Genomic DNA, 20529 nt, shown 5'->3' on the forward strand with positions numbered 1-20529 from the left:
ATTTTTTCACATGATGTCCCAATTAAAGACGATTTATCTGAGCAATAACTTATCCTGGAAATCCTATGAATGATTTGTTGCTGGTTACTACCTAGTTATTGCCGGGATAATTCCTCTTTAATTGTGACATGTGTGAAAATCTTCTCGCGATCCCGTGACTTTTCCGGGATAATGACAGTTTAAACCCCCAATTTCCCCCCATGTGATAAAGTCCCTAGTGCTATGGGTGACCTATTGTGATGTTACAAGAAATGGACAATGGCGATGTTATAAGGCTATTGTTACAAGGGACAGCTGCTGATGATTCTGTTAACCTTGATACATTAAGCATTAGCCACAACTTCACAGAATATGCCACTCAAGTTAACAAAAGTCCCCCACACTTTCCAAAATAGCACTCTCACCCTGAGATTTTCTCCTTTGCCCTGAGGAGCTGAGATTTAGGCCTAAGATTTGGGAACCCTGTTTCCATATTGTGCTGTTAATGCAGCTCTTTTAATCTGCTGGTTTATTCTGCTTGCCTTGGCTGCAGTCTCTCCAAATACTGGGACTGGCTCCTCCTATCCCTTGGGCACCAACAGCTGACACAGTTTAGTAAGCTTGTGGGAGGTGACTATCCAAGGGCTTTTCTTCTCTTCAAGAGAGCAGACTTGCAGTCAGAGAACATTAGTTTTCTCACCTGATAGTGGCTATTGTAAATGTGGGGTACATGCAGAGCAACAGTCTGCATGTAAATAAAACTTAGCTATTGAGTTTCTGGCTTACCTCTTGCTAAAAAGCATCCAGTTCATGAGAGTTAGAGCCACCAAGTAGGAAAGGCTGCTTCTATTGATCAAACATTTCTTCCTGCTCACCTGCATGATGGCCCTAGTTGTGTCCCAAGGGTACCGGCTCCATTCCGGATTGCTCTTCTTCAGGTCCTCAAGTGGAAACGTCCGCCTCCTCTACAGCAAGCCAGCCAAAGGCAAAGTGGGTCCACTGGTGAGTTGCCTTCACATCCATCCCTTCATCCCCATCGCTTTCATTTTTCCTTCCCCAACTTGCCACCCTCTAAATATGTTGGTTACATCTAACTAGGGAGTTGGTAGTCCAACTCTTTGGGGATTACCAGGTCACAGGGAGACGGAACTAATCTATTTACTGGGAAATGCAAGCACTTTGGGGATTGAAATTGTGCTTAACTTGCCCTCATAATAAGACAATGGGATGCTTGTCTTTGTTCTGCTCCGGTGATAGCCCTTGGAATCTTTTTCTTTTCTAAATGAATCAAGGCCTATAGTCTGAAATTTTGTGATGGTATGATGGGAATGATGGATGAGGAATCATTAAACCAGGACATAAATACAGGTACTGTAGTATGATATATTTGCAGTCATGTCTGTATTAGAGACTATTTAAATATCTATCTAGCTATCATGGGAGGCTACTAATGCTGTCAGGTTTTTACCCATTTATTAATAGTCACTTATTTTTTAGTTACATGCATATTCTGCAATGAACTCAAGACAATATACATGGCTCTGGTCCTCACTTCATCTTCACAACAGTCCTTGTTTGCAGAGTTTGGAAACATTACTAGTTGGGATTTCTCAGCCGGCACAACCAGTGGAACTTACTGTATAAATAACACTTCACTTCCCAATCACAGCAGTCTAAGCTGTTATCAGGATAGCAGCCAGGATGTCACTGACACCTCTAGTAAATTAAAGAGAATGAGATATAGCTGTGTGCTACACATTAGAGTCAGCCTTTTGTATCCGCGGATTCTGCATCCGCAGATTCCACCATCCATGGCTTTAAAATACATATATTTTAAAAACCCCAAAAAGCAAACCTTGATTTTGCCATGTTATAAAACAGTCACCATTTTACTATGCCATTGTATATAATGGGACTTGAGCATCCACAGATTTTGGTATTGAGGTGTGTGTGTCTGAAAATCAAACCCCAGCAGTTCCACAGGTCCACTGTAATATGTTTTATGGCAATAAAGAAAAGCTAACCTAGGGCCCATTTCCACTACCAAAAGCTTCATACCCTACATTGATTTAAAGGGCCCCAGTTCCCACTGAAAATTGATTCAGATCCTCATCTGATCGATTCCAGTGGGAAAAAAACAGGGATAAACGCCAAAATCCTGGGTATTTTGTTATCAGTTCTTTTGTAGTTCTTTTGATAAGAATCGATCCCAATCCGTGTTCAACATGTGGGAACGTCAGATTGGGATTGATTCTTTCAGAATGGCAGAGGGGTGTGTGTGTGTGTGTGTGAGATCCATCCCCAGATATCACACACACACCCAGTGCTGCCGTTTTGGGCCCTTTTTAAAAAAAATTCAAACTACTTGCAAAATCAATAGGTAGGCAAAGCAGCTACTTCCAAAGGCGAGTAGCTGCTAGGCCGTTCTACCAATTTTGTGATTACTTTTGTTTTTTTTATAAGAACCCCAAAGCCCCGTCCTCCTTCTCCTCTTCTCGGTTCCCTTCCTTCCTAATTTTCCTTCCCGCTGTTGTGCTGGCACTTCTCCCGGGGCTAGCAGGGCAGCCGACACTGCTGCCAGGCCTCTACAGCATCCCTGGGGCTGGCGGGGCAGTCGGAGCTGCTGCCAGGCCTCCGTGGCTTCCTGTGGTTCTGGCACTGCTGCCGCGTGGGCCAACATGGAGCGAGCAGCAGCAGCGCCGCAAGCCCCGGGGAAGCCACGGAGGAAGGTAGGAAGGAATATGAAGAAGAAGGGGTGAGGGAGAAAGAAGGAATGAAGGAAGTAACACAGGGAGGTGAGGGGAGGGAAGCAAGAGAAAAAGGGTGAGAGAAGGGAAACACCTTCTGAAGGTGTCCAGGGGCCACTGGGTGCAGGGGTGAAGGGCTGCTTGTCATTCCCAGCCCCAATGGGAACGACATGCGTGCCCTTCCAAAAAATCGATTCCAAACAGGCCCCATGTTCATGGTGGGAATGAGGGGCCTTTTGGAATTGATTAATATAGCGGGGCAGAGCCGAATCAGGATGTGGGTTATTCCTCCTATACATCTCTAATTTTCTATATCATTCCTAGCAGCCACATCTAACTCCGGAAAGTCTCCTCGAGTTTTTTTTTTTTTTTTTGGTGGGGGGGGGGTTGTGATTACCCTGAATAATGTGGAATGAAGTGGAAGGTGAAGGGTTCAAGGGAGGAATAAGGGACAGCAAACATTCCTTACTTAAGGTAACTTATCTTTGAATCTAAACCCAATCTAGGGGGTTTCCTTACCTCCCTTATCAGAGAGAGCTTGGGGCAGGGTCGGGGCAAGGGAGAAATACTTTTTGGACTATAACTCTCAGAATCCACATGCCAGCAGAGAGTTGTGGTTCAAAAAGATAACATTGCCAAGTTCTGCCCCTTCCCATTTTTGTTCATGAGTTCAGTCTTCCAGACAAGCTGGGGAGGGGGTGTCTCAGGTGGCTGTAGATGGGAGGAGAAATTTTCCTTCTGTGGATTCATGTTAACTTCAGCTCTAAGCAGTTCTCTTTAAAAACAAAAAACAAAACAAAAAAGTTAAAGCAGAGTATTTAAGAGTATGGAATTTCACTGAGAAATCCAGGCCCCCTGAACTGCAATGTCTTTGGAGATTCTCCAAGGTCTTCGTTTTTCTACAGTCCTGAATAAGACTATTCTGTTCTGAATAAGGCTGTTCTGTTACTTTCTTTTCATCAATGCAATGAAAAATGGAGTCCTATCAATCCAAGTTTAGTTTTGTAAGCTCAGGTTAACAATATAGTAAATTAAAGCCTTGGGCCAAACAAGGAGAACTATGATATGAAGTTTTGATATGCATAGCAATCATATTTAGCATCCATATACCTTAGTCCCTTGGTATCTGCTAGGGTTTGGTTCCAGGACCTTTTCTGGATACTGAAATCCATAGATGCTCAGGTTCCATTATATGCAATGGCATAGCAGTGCCCTTACATCAAATGGCAAAATCAAGCTTTGCTTATTGGAATTTTTGGGTGAGGAATATTTTCAGTCTGTGGATGGTTGAATCATGAATGCAGAATCCATGGATACAAAAGGTCGACTGTAGCCTCTAAATTTAAAAAATTCATTATTTAGCATTATTATTTATCATCGACATAGCACTTTAGTAGAGCACTTTTACATATATTATGATGTTGCACTTTAAAGTATTGAGATCTATTTTTACATTTATCGTTGATGTTAACCAAACAAGTATAGTGGTCATGTCCTACTTTACAAAGCCGGTTCTCTAGTTGAAGGGTTGTTGGAAGACAGTCTGCTGTTTGAAGATGTTCTTCCCAAAGTGCAAACCCCTAGGATTCCATAGGATGGAATCATGGCAGTTAAACTAAAATCATAAGGCTATAACTGAGTAGTGTGAATGGGCTCCACCTATCAGGTAGCATCAAAACGCCATCCAATAATGGTGGGGTGAAAAACTTCATGGTGTGCTCCCCCACACTTGATGCCCCCATAACTCTTTGAGTTCTTCACCCTTCCCCTACCATTGCTATTGCCACTGTCAAAGGTTAGCATCAATTAATGTCTGTGTATGACTCCTATTCTGTTGATGGACAGTCTTTTCCTCCTCTCGTAGCTCAAGGGTTAGGAGCCAATGGGTGCATTTACACTGTAGAAATAGTGCACCAGTTTAAGTGCTTTAGCTCCGTCCTATGGAATCTTGGGATTTTTAGTTAGAGATAGGGCTCAGTGCCTTTGATAGTTCCTGTACATTTGGGAATACAGTTGGCCCTTCTTATACACAGATTTTTATACACGGATTTAAGCATACACGGTTTGAAAATGTTCCAAAAAGTATAAATTTACCTTGATTTTCCATTTTTTATAAGGGACACCATTTTGCTATGTCATTATATGTAATGGGACTTGAGCATACACGGATTTTGTTATACACGGGAGATCTTGGAACCAAACCCCAGGGTATAACAAGGATCCACTGTAACAGTATTCATTAGATTTACTGCAACCCAACATGGAAGCCACCATCTGCTTTCCCAGCACTGTTGTTTAAGTGAATGTGTGAATGTGCTTGGCTGAACACCTCTCCACAGAAATTCTCATGGCACTTTGGGGTAAGAGCTATATGTGTATTTGGGATGTGTCCTTTGATAATTAAAGGTTTTTTTTTTAAGGCAATACTTCCATACAGCCATTGTGTTCCATAGGTTGGAAAAATTACCTTTTCTGGAGAACAACCGCCAGGATCCCCAGCTCCTGGATATACTAGCTAGGGCATTTTGAGAGTTTTAGTCAAAAAAGTAACTTTCCCAAGATTTGTTATACTAGAACAGCTGCAGCAGCATGTCCTCAATTTAGTGTGTTTGTTGAAAACACAGTAAAGCTACTAAGCCCTTGTCAGGCATTAGAAGTGATTTCTCCCAACCCAGTTTTCATCCTGTAGTGACCTAAAAATGACAAATCACACTTTGCATTTCTGCTGATGTGAACTGCTTCAGTTAGAGACTGGGATCTGTATAATCACCATCTTTCAGTGAGACTGGCTTTCATATCTATCACATTACTGGGATTATAGCTTTAATAGTTCAGTAACTTTGTATATGCTTTGTGGACTGAAAGCTTCTGGCAGCTTTCCATTTTTGTTTTGCCTTGTATGACCTTCTCTTTCCCCTTGATTTAGGAAACTGTGATTGGCTTAACAGTGTTTTCACTGGCTGTTCTTGGACCAGCTGGATGGGTCATGTCCCATATTTCAAGCTACAGAACCAAGTAGAAGACCTTCTTCACTGTCTGGGAGGTGCAGAACATCAGATTCAGAACAGCTATCAACAACCCCAGAACAAAGTCACTCTGATGTCCTGTCAGCTAAAAGTACAATAAGCATCTCCAAATTTTACATATGTCACTGTAACCTCTTTACTTATTAGCAACTGGAAGAAATATATGAAGCTGAGCATTTCTGTAGCAGTTCTAGAGACTTTACAGTTCTTTGCATATACTGTATTATCTCAGTCATTTTTACGATAACTCTGTAAGGTTGGTAAATTTGATTGGACCAGGATTGCAGACCTGGGACTTATTGGTTCAGAGTTCTTTCCCATTTGCCAAGGCGAGCCATTTCCTATACACCTTGTTCACACACAGATTTGTGTTTCCTTGATCCTTTTAACCTTGTTTAAATGTTTTTTTTAAGTAACACTTTTAAAATGATAGAGGTGGATTTAAAAACAAAACAAAACACCACAATGTTGAAATTTGGCAGCAAAAGTAACAGCAGTGGCAATTGCTTTGGGGGGATGAATAACCCTCATTGTCTGTGGAAATTGCCCATTCATTTGATCAAGCATACTCCCCTATGGCCAATATTGAAGAAAAATTAAATTGCAAGTACATTTGGCTTTTGTGCATAGAGACCTGATCCATTGAATAGACTGTCTCAGAGGATGGTGGCCTTTTCTTTTTTGCAGGTCCTTCAACAGAGATTGAATGGCCATCTCTCAGTGTTTTAGTTGTTTTAGTTTTAGATACCTGCATGGCAAGAGGATGGATTAGATGGCCTTTATGGTCCATGATTTCATGACCACTTGGTCTTTGTGCCATTTTGGTCTTTGTTTTGACTAGCAAGTTGTCTTGGGGTGGCCCTGTAGCCTGTCACAGAAAGAGGCCGGCTTATAGATTTATTAGATCGGGGAAGATTCCCAAAGATTTCCTTCCTGTAGTGTAAACCTCTCTGTACAGACTCCAAAGCAAACCAGTATTCATCAAGCAACACCAATGAGATTTTGACAAGCCGGAAACACAAAGACAAGCACAAACTCTGAACTTGCCAGCATAATCACACATGGACTGAGATATGTGAATTTTAATTCCTTGGAGATCAAAGAGCCCATTCATGCACTTCAAGTTAATGAGCAGACCTAATTGCTTAGATTACAGATTGGAGGCTGTGTTATATTCTCTTCCTCGTTTCTCACCCTGTTATCATTCAGGAAATGATGAGATGATGCCTTCTATTTATCTTTAAGAAAAGAGATGATAATGAGCAGTGAGGCCCACTACCAGTGACCATGTAAACAAAGAATGTAAACTAGCATGGTGGGAAAGGCAGAAGAAGAACACTTGGTTTCAAATATGTTTGATGTATCAGGGAAAGTTAGAATACATAAATGTTTATCTTGAACAGGGGAGTTCTGTTGTCAGTTGGAGCAGTTGTTTGAAATGTGGAGTGAAATTTAAGCAGAAATAAAAGAATCTCATGCATAGTTTTGCCAGTTCACCAGTGGTATCATGAATCATTTCTATAACATGGACAGAAGCAAAAGAGCTGTCTTGATCCTCACTACTGATTCACAGCATTGGCTTCAGCTTAGAAAAGCTTCCTTTTTTCCTGAACTATTATCATTAGAATCACCAGCCAGCATGGTTGCACTGGCTGGGGGATTCTGAGAGTTGTAGTCCAAAAAGTAAAATGTCCAAGTTCTGTTTCTTTATTACAGGAAGCAAGACACTTTAAATATTTATCCCTCCCTGTGGCAAGAGGCATCAATTACCTTGATAAAACCTTGGCATTAGGACCTTGAATTACCCATTTTTCCTTGATGCCAGGGACCAGAAATATCCATCTCTTCCCAGGGCAAGAGCTCTGAAACCTCTCCCTTGAGGCAAGTCAGTTCCTCTTTCTCCAGCAGAAATATTTCAGGATCTATTTCAGTAAGCTTTAGGACAGGTGGCTTCCTTCAGTATGCAGAAGGTTCTGCTCACTGAAGATGATACTACAAGATGTTTTCTGTGAATTTCTGTCATATTCAACTTCTCTAAAAGACAAAGAATTCAGATGTCATTACTGATCTTGGAAGCTAAGCAGGGTCAGCCCTGGTTAGTACTGGGATGGGAGGCAACCAACAAATAGCAGGTGCAGTAGGCTGTATTTCAGAAGAAGGAACTAGGACAACCACCTCTGATCATTTCTTGCCTAAGAAAACCTTACAAAATTCATGGAGTTGCCATAAGTCAACAGGTGACTTGAAGGTACACACACAGCTGTGTTTTGGCCACCAACAGGCCCAACTGTTTAAAGCATTTTCTGAAAAATCATGTTGGCATGGGAAACTGTATATCCACTAAGTAATAGAACATTTTGGATTTTAGGCCCTGCGACTGATTGATCAAGTGGGTTTTAGTTGCTGTGGTTTAAAAGGATGCTTTTGCTCTTTGTTCATATTCTGCATTTGCCTCACAATTTTCTGCTTAGTTTGCGCCACTCTTTTTATTCCTGTGCTCCTGTAACTCATCTAGGGAGGATTTTGTGGTACATATGTTTTAGCTATATTTTTTATTATTTGTTATGTTATGCTATATTTCCCAAACAATTACTATATTTATAGTACCTTTCGCCATCTCTTGTAAATAAACCATCCCTTGTAAACCATAAACCATACCTTTCCTCATCCCTTGTAAATAAACCAGTTACCTTAATTTGGTGTTTGTGTATATATGTCTTATCCTAGAGATTGCCTGTCATACTCAGTCCAGTACTCACTTTTTTGGTTACTGTTACTATTTAAGATTACGTTGCCTAAGGCTCTAGACCAGTTTGTATTGGCTTGACCCCTTGGCTCATGGACTTTAAAACAGATTGGGGTGCCCTCTGACACAGACTAGACAAAGGGATTTTGTAGCACCTTTGAGACTAAGGAGCTGAACAAACCACCCCTAAGGGGTGGCCTGCAGCTGTCCCTTTCTGCACCGGATCAGGGCTGTGGCAACTACATGCCACAGCCCCAATCTGACATTTCCATGGTGCAAAAAGTGGCTCCTTTTTATGTCGCGAAAGCACCTTCTGTTGCTCCTTTCGGCACTGCGTCATCTGGACGCAGCACCAAAGTTGTGCTGTGACACTGCCTGCCATATGGCAGCGTCAAGGTGTGCGTCATGTGTACACCATACCCCCAGGCCAGCATTTATCGCCTGTCTGTTGAGACTGTAACTGAGTGAAAGAATTTGTAGTTTAAGCTTTCATAGAGTTGGCTTACTTCCTCAAATGTATGACTATGCTGAGGACTACTGTTTTCATCCATGGTTTGTAAAACCACAAATTAGTAATCTTAGACCTTGTCTACACTGAACTGAACCTGAATCTGATGCTGGCAGTCCTCATGGACACAGCTACTTTCGGGAAGATACTGTGGTTTTTGGCCATTAAATTTGCTGTTCCAAACTAAGCAAAAGTCCTGCTGTTTTCCAGAATCCCAAGAGGGGCCTTGTGTTATTTTGGCATGTGGACAGCCAGATTGGGTCCAATTTGGCCCAATCTGTTGTCTGCACTCAAGGAGCTGTACCAGTCCCCTTCCCCATGCTGAGCAGCCAGGGGAAGGGAGTAGCCTCTTTCTGCAGCTGCTGCTGCCGCCACCTCCTTCTCGTGGGCAGGAGCTCTGTGTAAAGCCTGCCTGATGTGTTGCCACTTCCACTGAGGACAGAAATGTGTGACCAACCAGGATTCCAGGAGCCTGTGAAGCAGTGGCAAGGGTTCTGAAAACAGGCCACATGGGTGGGAGCTTCCTGCGAGATCCTACCTGACTCACCATCACTTCTGCTGAAGTGAGAACAGGGCACCCATGGAATCAAAATGGAGGGGGTAGAGCGCCCCTTTCCTTGTTGATCACATGGTAGTGCACCCTATTCTGATTGCAATAGGAGTGATGGCAATGGCCAGTCTCTTTCAGGGAACTGCTTGGCTGATGGGGCTGCTGCAGCAGTTTCAGTGGAACCAAGAGGGACAGACTAGTGGGGCTAATGTGGTGTTGGCCAGCTGACCCATGTGCACAATGATGTTGGTCAGTCCAGGACCATTCTGGGGCATAATGCTCTGGACTAGCCCAGGATTAAATGGCCAGTGTAGATATACCTTTATTTATAATGAGAAGACATGATTCACTAGAAAAGACAATAATGCTTGGTAAGGTGGAAGGCAATAGGAAAAGAGGATAGACTCAATGTATCTATGTAGATAGACTCAATCAAGGAAACCATGGCCCTGAGTCTGCAAGACCTGAGCTGGGCTGTTTATGACCGTATGACCTGGAGGTCTCTCATTCACAGGGTTGCCATAAGTCAAAGTCAATTTGAAAGCAATTAACAACAGCAAAGTAATCTTATTAAATTCAGCTACAGGAGAACTGATTTAACTTGTTGCCATAGAAATAGATAGAATTATGTGATAATCAGCACTGTTAATTAGAACAAATCTAATGAACAAAAATTAGTTTGTTGAGAATCAGATATCTGTTTTCATAAAAGAAACATAAGACCCCTGATCCAGCCAGGGCAGAGCTGGCAATCTTTATGTCAAGAACCTGGTGACAGAACAGGAGATGGCCACAGCCAAAAGCAATGCAGGTCAACATTCAAAAGAGAGCACACACACACACACACAAACCCTGTTTCTTTTTCTTGTTCAAGACCATCAAGAGTAACAGATGGAGGTACCCAGGGGCATAGCTACTGGGGGTGGGGAGGGATGAGGACATTGCACCTGAACAGGAATTCTGTTCCCTGAACTTTTCTTAAATCCTCAAATTTCTCACAATACAGCAATGTAAAACTTATTTAGACATCCAAACAAAAAGGGCAAGCAAAGTGTCCAAGGGAATGTGAACACGGTAAATATCAAAATTCTAGGTGTGAATGATTTTCAGTGTCACATTCTACAATCTTAAAATTTTGGGGACTGAAAGAATATTTAATGGGGGAGAAGAATTCTTATATGGGGTGGCAAAACCCTCATTCCACCCTGGAGCTACACCTTGAGGATATCTAGCTTCTTTTTTTCCTGTACATTAGTTACTATGACTTTTGACTGCTACCTTGGGCTGATCGAAAGTAGAATCCAACCACCTCTGGAGGGCTGCACATCCCTTACCCCTGATCTGGAGCAGTCTAGGAATCATTCCAGCTTATGTTGGATTACACCTTCCAAAATTCTTCAGTTGGCTGTGTTGATTAGCAGACGCATGGGTGTTGCAGTCCAATAACACCTGAGTTCCACACTTGATACAGAGACTATAGATATGCTAATTCAATCTTCCACATGTGCATCATTGGTTGAATGTGAAAATATTTTTTATTATTAACTGCCATCAAGTCAACTTTGATTTACGGTGACCCTATAAATGAGAGACCTTGAAGTCACTCTATCATCAACAGCATTGTTCAGGTCTTGCAGACTCAGGGCTGTGGCTTTCTTGATTGAGTTTATCCACCTGGAATGTGGTCTTCCTCTTTTCCAACAACCTTCTACCTTCCTAAATATTATTGTCTTTTCTAGAGAGTCATGTCTTCTCATGGCCAAAATATGACAGTCTCAGTTTAGTCATCTTGGTTTCTTGGGAGAGTTCAGGCTTGATCTGCTCTAGGACCTGTTTATTAACCTTTTAAGCAGTTCATGGTATACATAGAAATCTCTTCCAGCACCACACTTCAAATGAGTTGATTTTCATCCTTTCAGCTTTCTTCACTGCTCAGCTTTTACAACATAGATAGAAATGAGAAATGGCATGCACAACCCTAATGTTACTATTCAATGATATATCTTTACACTTTAGGATCTTATCTAGTTCCTTCATAGCTGCCCTTCCAAGTTGTCATCTTCTGATTTTTTTGACTAGTCTCCATTCTGAATGTTGACTAACCGAAGGTATGGAAAACCTTGAACTATGTCAATGTCTTCATTGTCTACATTAGAGTTACGTAAATCATCTGTGGGCATTATTTTTGTTTTTTTTAGTGTTCCACTGTAAACCTGCCTTTTCACTTTCTTCCTTGGCTTTCTTCAGGAATCAATCCAAGTATTTACTATTTTTTGCTAGTTGTATGCTGTCATCTGCATATCTTAAATTGTTGATGTTCTTTCCTCTAATTTTCACACTCCTTCCTCCGAGTCTAATCCTACTTTATGTATGATATGCTCAGCATAAATGTTAGATAGATAAATACATCCGTTTAAAATGTTTATAACCTGATTTTTGTTACTCTATATGGTTCTCTCCCTTTTAATATCAAGAAATATTATAAAGTTCACATCTCCATGATCCTACATGTGGAAGCCATAAACCTCAAGCTAGAGAACACACTGATCAGTTTAGCAGTTGCAAAGTGGATGTGACTTACTCACACTTATTGGGAGATGAAGAAAGCCAATCGGGATAATACACTAGTGCTCTTCCTGTCTGGACTCCCATCAAGGAACAATAGAGTAGTTTCTGTGCAATGTTTGCTCTTGTTTATCAGGTCCCACAGGCTACCTAAAGCAGGAATCTGTTCATTTACATTCCAATTCCCACCTTGGAAGTCTCCACCCAGAAGGCTTACCTCATACAATTTGGACTATTGGCCAATGGAATACCTGGACTTTGCCCCAGGCTAGAAATTCCCTATTTAAACCCCAACTTTTCTCAACTCAGTGGGCTAATTTAGATCGCTGGGAGAAACTGTGCCAGTTTGTCCTTTGCTAGTTCCCTCAGTCCCTCACCAACCTATGTTGGCTGGCAGTGACTGAAGCCGTGCTCCCACAATGATTTAAAGTGAACTGTTGATTAGGTTGTATGATCGTCGTTCCCATTTGAAACCAGTTCCGATGCTACTGTGAATGGTTTCAATTGCAATGAAGAGAGGCAAATGCAAAACAAAACAAAACAAAAACAAAAAAACCACCCGCTCTTTCCTGATAGTAGTTTTTTGGTGATTCTTTTTTTTAAAAAAAAAAATCGATTCAAAAATGTGTTCAACAAGTGGGAGCAAGGGATCTGAACTACATCATTCTGGAGGGGAGGGACTAATGGCAGAGTGGTGTTTACCATCCCTTCTCAGTTTTTGGTAGATCCACTATCCCCCCACCCCCCCTCAGTGTTGCCTTTGTGCTTGTGGTGTGACCTATGGGCAAATGTTTGTTTAAATTGATTGAAGATTTGATTCATTGATTTTGCAACTACTTGCAATTACAAGGGGATAATGAAAAATCCGCTTTCATAGTGGAAATGATGGACCTTTTGGAATCGATTCACAAACATGGAGCGAAGGCAAACCATAAACCGGTTTAAATGTAAGTGGGGATGGGGCTTTTGTCTCACAACCCATCACTGGATCTTATGCATGCATAATCTCTCAAAATCCACAACTGGAGCCTGACACGAAATACATATGTTTAAAATTAAAGAACACTAAGCCTAGGAGTTGATTATCGAACCCCAATGTGATTCAAGCTCACAGTTCTTATGCACAAGAACCCCCTCTTGAATAACCCAGGTTTTCTTTATTTCAACAGTATAATTTTTATAGGGGTGGAGTCATTTTGTTGCTGTTTTTGTTAAACATTTGGGAGTCAGAAATCCTTGCTGGTCTACTGCAAAAGACCCAGAGTTCTACCAATAGATTTAGATCACCCTTTTACCCTCCCTTGAATAAGCTCACTGTCTATTGTATTGTAGTGTGTTTCCTGTAGTCAGCCCCAGCCACTAAACATCCACCATTTGAACACCCTCCATCCCTATGGAAAGTTGCCTCCATCATCTTTGTAGCTATGGGATGAAAGAAGGATGGAATAAACAGACTGAAAAACAGACTGAAACTGAATCCAGACAAGACGGAGGTACTCGTTGTTGGGTCCCCTAAACCAGGTATAGAGATATGCCAACCAGTCCTGGACTCATCACTTCAGATGTCAAAGGAAACTGTTGCAGTTATTCTTCTAGCTTGTTTTTCCTTCCTCATTAATAAATTTTGCCAACTTGGCCACACTATGATACTGCTTGGCCACCTATGTCCTGGTTTTCACTTGTGACATCTTGGATCAGGGCTGCGGTGTGCGGTTGCTGCAGCCCTGATCCGGCTGAAGAAGGGGCAGCTGGAGGCCACCCCTTAGGCAAGGGTTGTGCAATATAATACAGATAAATGCGACGGTCAGGAATACTTGCTATCAGCTTTGGCTGATATGCCAACTGCGTCCCTCCCTGGAGCTGGGGGATCTGGAAATCATGTTGCACGTGCTGGTAATCTCACAATTTGACTTCTGAAATGTGCTCTACATGGGGCTACCCTTGTGCCTAGTCTGTAAACTATAGGTAGTTCAAAACATGGCGGCTAGATTAGTTACTGGAAAAGCTAGAGGTGACCATATAATACCAGCTCTAAAATCTCTTCATTGGCTGCCCATTAGTTTCCGGGCACAGTACAAGATGTTGGTGATGACCTTTAAAGCCCTTCATGGCCTGAGTCCAGCCTACTTGCAGGATCGCCTTCTTCCATATAATCCACCCCACACACTTAGGTCCTCTGGGAAAAATTAACTGCAGCCAAAAAACAAACAAACCCAAAAACAAACCTGGACTTGCTGTGGTAATCCAGAAGGCATTTTCATCTGCCGCTCTTAAATTATGGAATGGCCTGTCGGAAGAGATCTGGTATATCACCAATCTTGATAGCTTCAGAAAGGCTATCAAGATGGATCTTTTCCGACAGGCCTTCCCTGAATAGTTCACCCAGACATCCACTGATTTGGACCTCCCTACTGTTTACCTCAAGATGCCCGTCTCCCTGTCTCTGACTGTTTTAATGATTTAATTTGTATTTTATTACTGTTATGTGGGAATTATGTTGTTTATTTAAGGGAAGGAGGGGATTTATTTTGATTTTGTATGGATTTTACTACTGTTGCAAGCCATCCCAATCGTATTGGAGAGGCGGGATAAAAATAATGTAGATCACCTGGAACAGGGCTGGTGAGGGAGCATGGCCTAAGGAGGTTGGTTGGGTGGTGGTGGTGGCTGAGAGAAACTCTCAAAATCTAGATAGAGAGCTCCTGAGTCCCACAGATGGACAAGGGCTTAAGGATTCCTTCTGCTGTCATGAGAGGTCATCATAGTGTCAGGTCAGAACTTAGAAATGTTACTGTAACTCACTGTATCATCCATCTATCACAGCCACTGACCACACTGATTGTGGGATTCTATGAGTTGTAGTCCAAAAAAGTAACTTGCCCAGGGCTCTTTCACACTACACAGGTCTACGTCTAAGATTCCACCTTTACAGCCTTTGGTCTATCCTATGGAATCCTGGGATTTGCAGTTTAGGAAGGATTCTCAGCCAGAGAATTCTCAAGTGCCACACCAAACTACAAACCCCTGGATTCCATAGGATGTTGCCCTCGCAGTTCAAGTGGAATCACAGCATTATAACTGTGTTTTATAAAAGGGCCTCCAAGCTCAGTGTTAGGCGCAACATCTCTACAGTGAGTCTATATGTAAAATTAGTAAAATTCAAAATTCTCAGCCCAAATCTCAAACAAAGGTCCAATGCTGACTTGGGCCATGTGGCTTGATAACATTTCTCTGTAGATCATGAAACCCAAATTAGTTATGGCACAGTTAAGTATTTTTATATTCTTCAACCCTATCAAAATCAAGCTGAAAGAATGGAAAAACGTACAATTCCTATCGTCAGCCTCTTGGGAAAAAAAGGAAACAGAAAATTAAGCCAGCAGCAAAATATCTTCCAAGAGACAAACTGTTTCCATAGATCTCCTAGATATCCTTTGCCAAGTTAACATCCAGAAAGTTTCTCATATCATCTTAAGGCAAGCATGAATCATGACTGATTCTTTTTCCATTTCTAATCAGCTGCCTTGTAAGCAGTTCTGGAAAGATTGTATCAGGTCACACTTACAGCAACAAAATAGACATTTCAAAGCACACATTACATTGCTTTTCCAGTATAAAGATAAACTTTCATGTTTGTTGCACACAAAGCCAACAAATGCCAGCGACTTGTGGTTTGTGTTGCTGCAGATATTGCTCTCTGAGCACACAAAGTTTTTGTATTGCTCACTGGATCAAGATGCTTTCTTAATAATGGTGTTGCAGGTACAGGCTTCATGGGCTGCAGGTACAGGCTATCTCACATATCCTTCCTGAAAACTGTACCCTAGGAAAAGCAAGGAATAACACCATGTTCTGGTGCCACAACCAACTACCATTCCCAGAATTCCATAGCACTGAGCCAGAGCAATTAAAGCAGTGTCAAGCTGGATTATTTCTGCAGTGCAGATGAGGCGAGAATCCTGCTGAATTCAGAAGAGGTTTAATCTGAATACAGATGCATAGCCTTTCACTGCAAATAATGGCCACAGATGTATTTGTGGAAGCCCTTTGACATAAGAAAGTGTGGCGATGTGTGGCAGGGAGCCATCATTTTCTCTCAGTGGCATCACTAGCGGAGTGTGCATGTGTGTGGGTGTGTGTGTGTGTTCAAACTACACTGAGGGTGACACCATCAGTAGCAGCAAGGTCTTCCAAGGCCCCTCTCCAGGAAGGAAAGAGAGGACTCTTCTTCGTGTACCATTTCCCTTTGGAGGGTGAGGATGTGAATGAAGCCATGGGCCTTTCTCATTGCTCCCTGCTCCCACAGCCTCACCCTCTGGCTCCTTTCCATTGTTGTCTTCTGATGAGTCAGGCTGCTTGCTGTGACTTTCTCTTTCCTCGAAAGTGGAGATCTTTTGTAATGAAAAAACTGTTCTTACTCAGGGTAGTGGCTATCTTGGTTGTGTGGGGAGGGCAGTGGCAAGATGCTAGGTTCTCTGCGGTGAGACCCTCCTCCCCATCCACACCCCCATCTCAAGACGTCTATGGGGGTGACACCATAAGTTACCACTGCTGAGTGATACCAACTCTAGTGACACCACTGTTTTTCCTTATCATTTTACGTCCATGTCTGCCTTGTTATTTTCCCAGGCTCCTGAAGCTCAGCCGATCCAAAGTCTGCCAGAGGGAGAGGGACTTAGCCCAGGTGAGAAAGTGTGAGCAAGCAACCCAGGCTTGCCTCTAATGTATAAATTCAGTTCCCACAGGGCTCCTCCAGCATCTTTTAAGAATATATTTTGAACTCATGACTATGTAACCCAGGGACTGTCACAACTCTAGAAGTGGAGTATGGAGCAAGATCAAGTTTTCAGGGAAAGTTCATCCCCACTGGGATTCCCTTGAAGTGATACTGGGGAGTCTGCCTCCCTCTGTGGCATTTCTATTTCATTGTCTAACATCTCTTAGAGTCAAGAGTTCTTCTGAATATTTAGATAATGTTCAATCATCATCATCATCATCATCATCTTTTCATCTGCCGCTCCTAGGCTCTGGAACGACCTGCTGGACGAGATCCGTCAGATTACCACTCAAGAAGCCTTTAAAGGCCCTTAAGACACATCTCTTCCAGCAGGCCTTTCCAGATTAGCCTTTTTAGCTTTGCCTTCCCTCACTGATATTATTGTCCCCATTTCCCCTTCCCCTAGATGAAGATACTCCTCTCCTTTTAAATGTAATCCCAATTTTAATGAATCCCTCACAGGGATATTTCAAACTCATTCTACTGTTTAATTCTCTTTTAAACAATTTTGATCAAGGTTTTTATGTTTGGGGAGAGTCGGGATAGGGGACCGTTTATTTTGAATTATAATTTTATTTCATGGTGTTTATACAGGACTCTGTTCGCAGCCTGGGGGTGCTCCTGGACTCGTCGCTCCACCTCACATCTCAGGTGGATGCGACGGTCAGGAGCACCTGTTTTCATCTTTGGCTGATACGCCAGCTGCGACCTTACCTGGGCCGGGCTGACCTTGAAACCGTGGTACATGCTCTGGTAACCTCTCGTTTGGACTTCTGTAATGCACTCTACGTGGGGCAACCCTTGTACCAAACTCAGAAGCTACAATTGGTGCAGAACATGGCTGCTAGACTGGTCACTGGATGCTCCAGGGCCAGTCATATAACACCTGTATTGAAAGACCTCCATTGGCTGCCCATTCGCTTCCGGGCGCAATACAAGGTGTTGGTTATTACCTATAAAGCCCTAAATGGCTTGGGCCCAGGGTACTTGGAGGACCGCCTCTCCTCGTACAATCCGCCCCGCACTCTCAGGTCGGGTGGGAAACATCTTTTGTCTATTCCAAGTGCTCATTATAGTGCAACACAGAGGGCATTTTCAATCTCAGCCCCCAGATTATGGAATACCCTGCCCGACGAGCTCTGCACAGCCTCATCCCTTGATGGATTTAAGAGGATGCTAAAAACTTTCCTTTTCCATCAAGCTTTCCCCACTATGAGTTGATGTTTTATTATCTGTTTTTAGATTGCTATTTGATGTTTTAACGCTGTTTTCTGTTGTTTTTATACTGTCTTTTAACGTGTACACCGCTATGATCTTGAAAAAGGAATAGCGGTATATAAGAATAAAGTATTATTATTATTATTATTATTATTATTATTATTATTATTATTATTATTATTATACAATTGCTGTAATCCACCTTGATTCCCAATAGGAAAAGCTGGAATATTATTAAGTTATATCCTACTCCCCCACCACACCCCAAACTGGGACTCAAAGCAGCTCACAATTTGAAAGCACAATACAATTAACATACAAAAGTGACCATTAAAATAGAATTAAACTATTACAATATTAAAATTGATTACATGTTAAAAAAATAGAATACAATTTTAAAAAGATAAAATCACTTAAAAATCATACATACACTATAATCTGAACCCACTGGTATGTCTTTCAGTTTCTGGAGCAACTGAAAACAAGCTTACCCCACCTTCCTAATGGCATCCTTTCAGATATTTAAGGATAGGTGTCATGTCACTCCTAAGTTTTCTCTTGCTCAAGCTAAACAAATCCAGCTCCACAAATTGATCCTCACAAGGTTTGGTCTCCAGACCTTTAATATAACTTGCCCATGTTCATCCAGTGAATTTTCATGGCCAAGTAGGGATTTGAACCCTGCTCTCCCAGAGTCTTTATCCATCAATCAAACCGTTGCACCATACTAGTTCTCAGACCAACACTATTCAACTGTAATAAATAAAATTATGGCCCTTTTGTTTCTAGTCATACTGTATATCTGTGTATTTTGCTTTCCTCTTCCAGTGCTAGCTCTTCACCACTAGACTTGTAATTATAGCTAGAGAGAGAGAGAGAGAGAGAGAGAGAGAGAGAGAGAGAGAGAGAGAGGTGGGATCTGTTTCCAGCTGAGAAAATGCAGAACAAAAGAGATGAATTGGGCTATTTTGTATTTATTGCTTAGAAGGTAACATCCAACAGAGATTTTTATATTTTCTTGGCTTGGCTCACACAAAAGGAAAGATGCAACAATGTCTCCAGCTCTGTTAAAACAGTTCTGCAAATGTTCACTGTAGTTTTAGCTAAACAAAATGACTGGGAAATCTACTGGAAAACAATGACCTCTCTAGCACCAAGGAGACGTGAGAAATTTAATTCCCAGGACTTTGTGGCCTTGCATCTGCTGTATGTTGATGTTAGGACTCCCTAGCACGTCAACGTAACCTGTTTTCTGTCACTGACATTTTCAGGGTTTCCCCAGAGATGACCTGTCTCAGAAACCCTACTTGGATTGTGTCTGCCTTTTTATTTTAAGTGTCCTCAAGCAAACTTGCAGCTCCCACCTTGTGTCCCCTTACAAAGCTTCTAAGAATAAGATCTTGTTTTGTTTTTCTATACTTGGGTACAGATGATCTGAAGGACTGTATTCTCCCATATAAGCCTTCCAGAAACTCTGGCCTGTTACAGACAGCCAAAATAAAGCTGCTTCAAGTCACAGTGGAGGTATGGTGTTTCAATGATGCATGCGTCCTAAGAGTCCAGAAGCCACACCAAAGCCACGCTCCAGTCCTTAGGGCTGGAGTGTGGCTTTGGTGCGACTTCTGGACTTTTAGGACGCATGCATCATTGAAACACCATACCTCCACTGTGACTCGAAGCAGCTTTATTCTGGCTGGCTGTAACAGGCCTACGATAACTTTTGAAGAGGTCTTTGGGTGTGTCCACACTATACCACTGAGGTTGCCCATGGAGCGGTGCAGCTTTGTATGCTACTGGCTCCTATTCCTGCACATTTCCAAGAAAGAAAGCAACAGAATTATAGAGCTGGATGAAACCTCAAAGGCCATCTATTCCAAACCTCTCCCATGCAGGAATACACAACTAAAGCACCCCAATCTTTGTCTGAAGGCCTCCTCCTGACTAGAAATAGAAGACAAGATGAAAAAACTGGGAATATAAGTATTAAAAAGGAGGTATACAAATTAAGGGCATTTGTTGATGATTGGTGATTACTTTGGAAATGATTTACCATTTGCACCATTTGCAGAGCCAGTTGTTCACCACCACTGTTCTTCTCTCCTTAAAGTGGGAGGAGAGACAAAATGACAAGCTGTACATCAAAAATTTCTTCAGCTTCCAACACAATCCCCTATGATTTTGTGAAGGTTTTGCCTTGCAGTGTCATTGGTTCCCACATGTACTAAAAGAAAGGGGTAGCACTCAGTCGGCTTGCTGAATCTTGTCAGTCTTTCTGTTACTTCATGGATTCCACCCCCCCCCCCCCCCCGGGAGACAGCATACCTCTTGAGACACCTTGTCAGGGCCTCAAACCACTGTTTCTGTTCCCCTCAGCAGGGAGTCACCTACCACTACCACACATCGCCTTTGAGAT

At 42.2% G+C, this 20529-nt stretch overlaps 1 long non-coding RNA gene across 1 annotated transcript; it reads left to right on the forward strand.

The window, feature by feature from the left end:
• The first annotated feature begins 616 nt into the window (after positions 1 to 616).
• LOC149315067 (uncharacterized) lies at positions 617 to 8447 on the forward strand. Its single transcript, XR_016281023.1, has 2 exons — positions 617 to 981; positions 5653 to 8447. It is a non-coding gene; the product is annotated as an uncharacterized LOC149315067 (long non-coding RNA).
• Positions 8448 to 20529: the final 12082 nt, after the last annotated feature.

This window comes from Sceloporus occidentalis, unplaced genomic scaffold (assembly GCF_023333645.1).
Source record: "Sceloporus occidentalis isolate IW3139 unplaced genomic scaffold, rSceOcc1.0.p SCAF_4, whole genome shotgun sequence".
NCBI classification, from domain to species: Eukaryota; Metazoa; Chordata; class Lepidosauria; order Squamata; family Phrynosomatidae; genus Sceloporus; species Sceloporus occidentalis.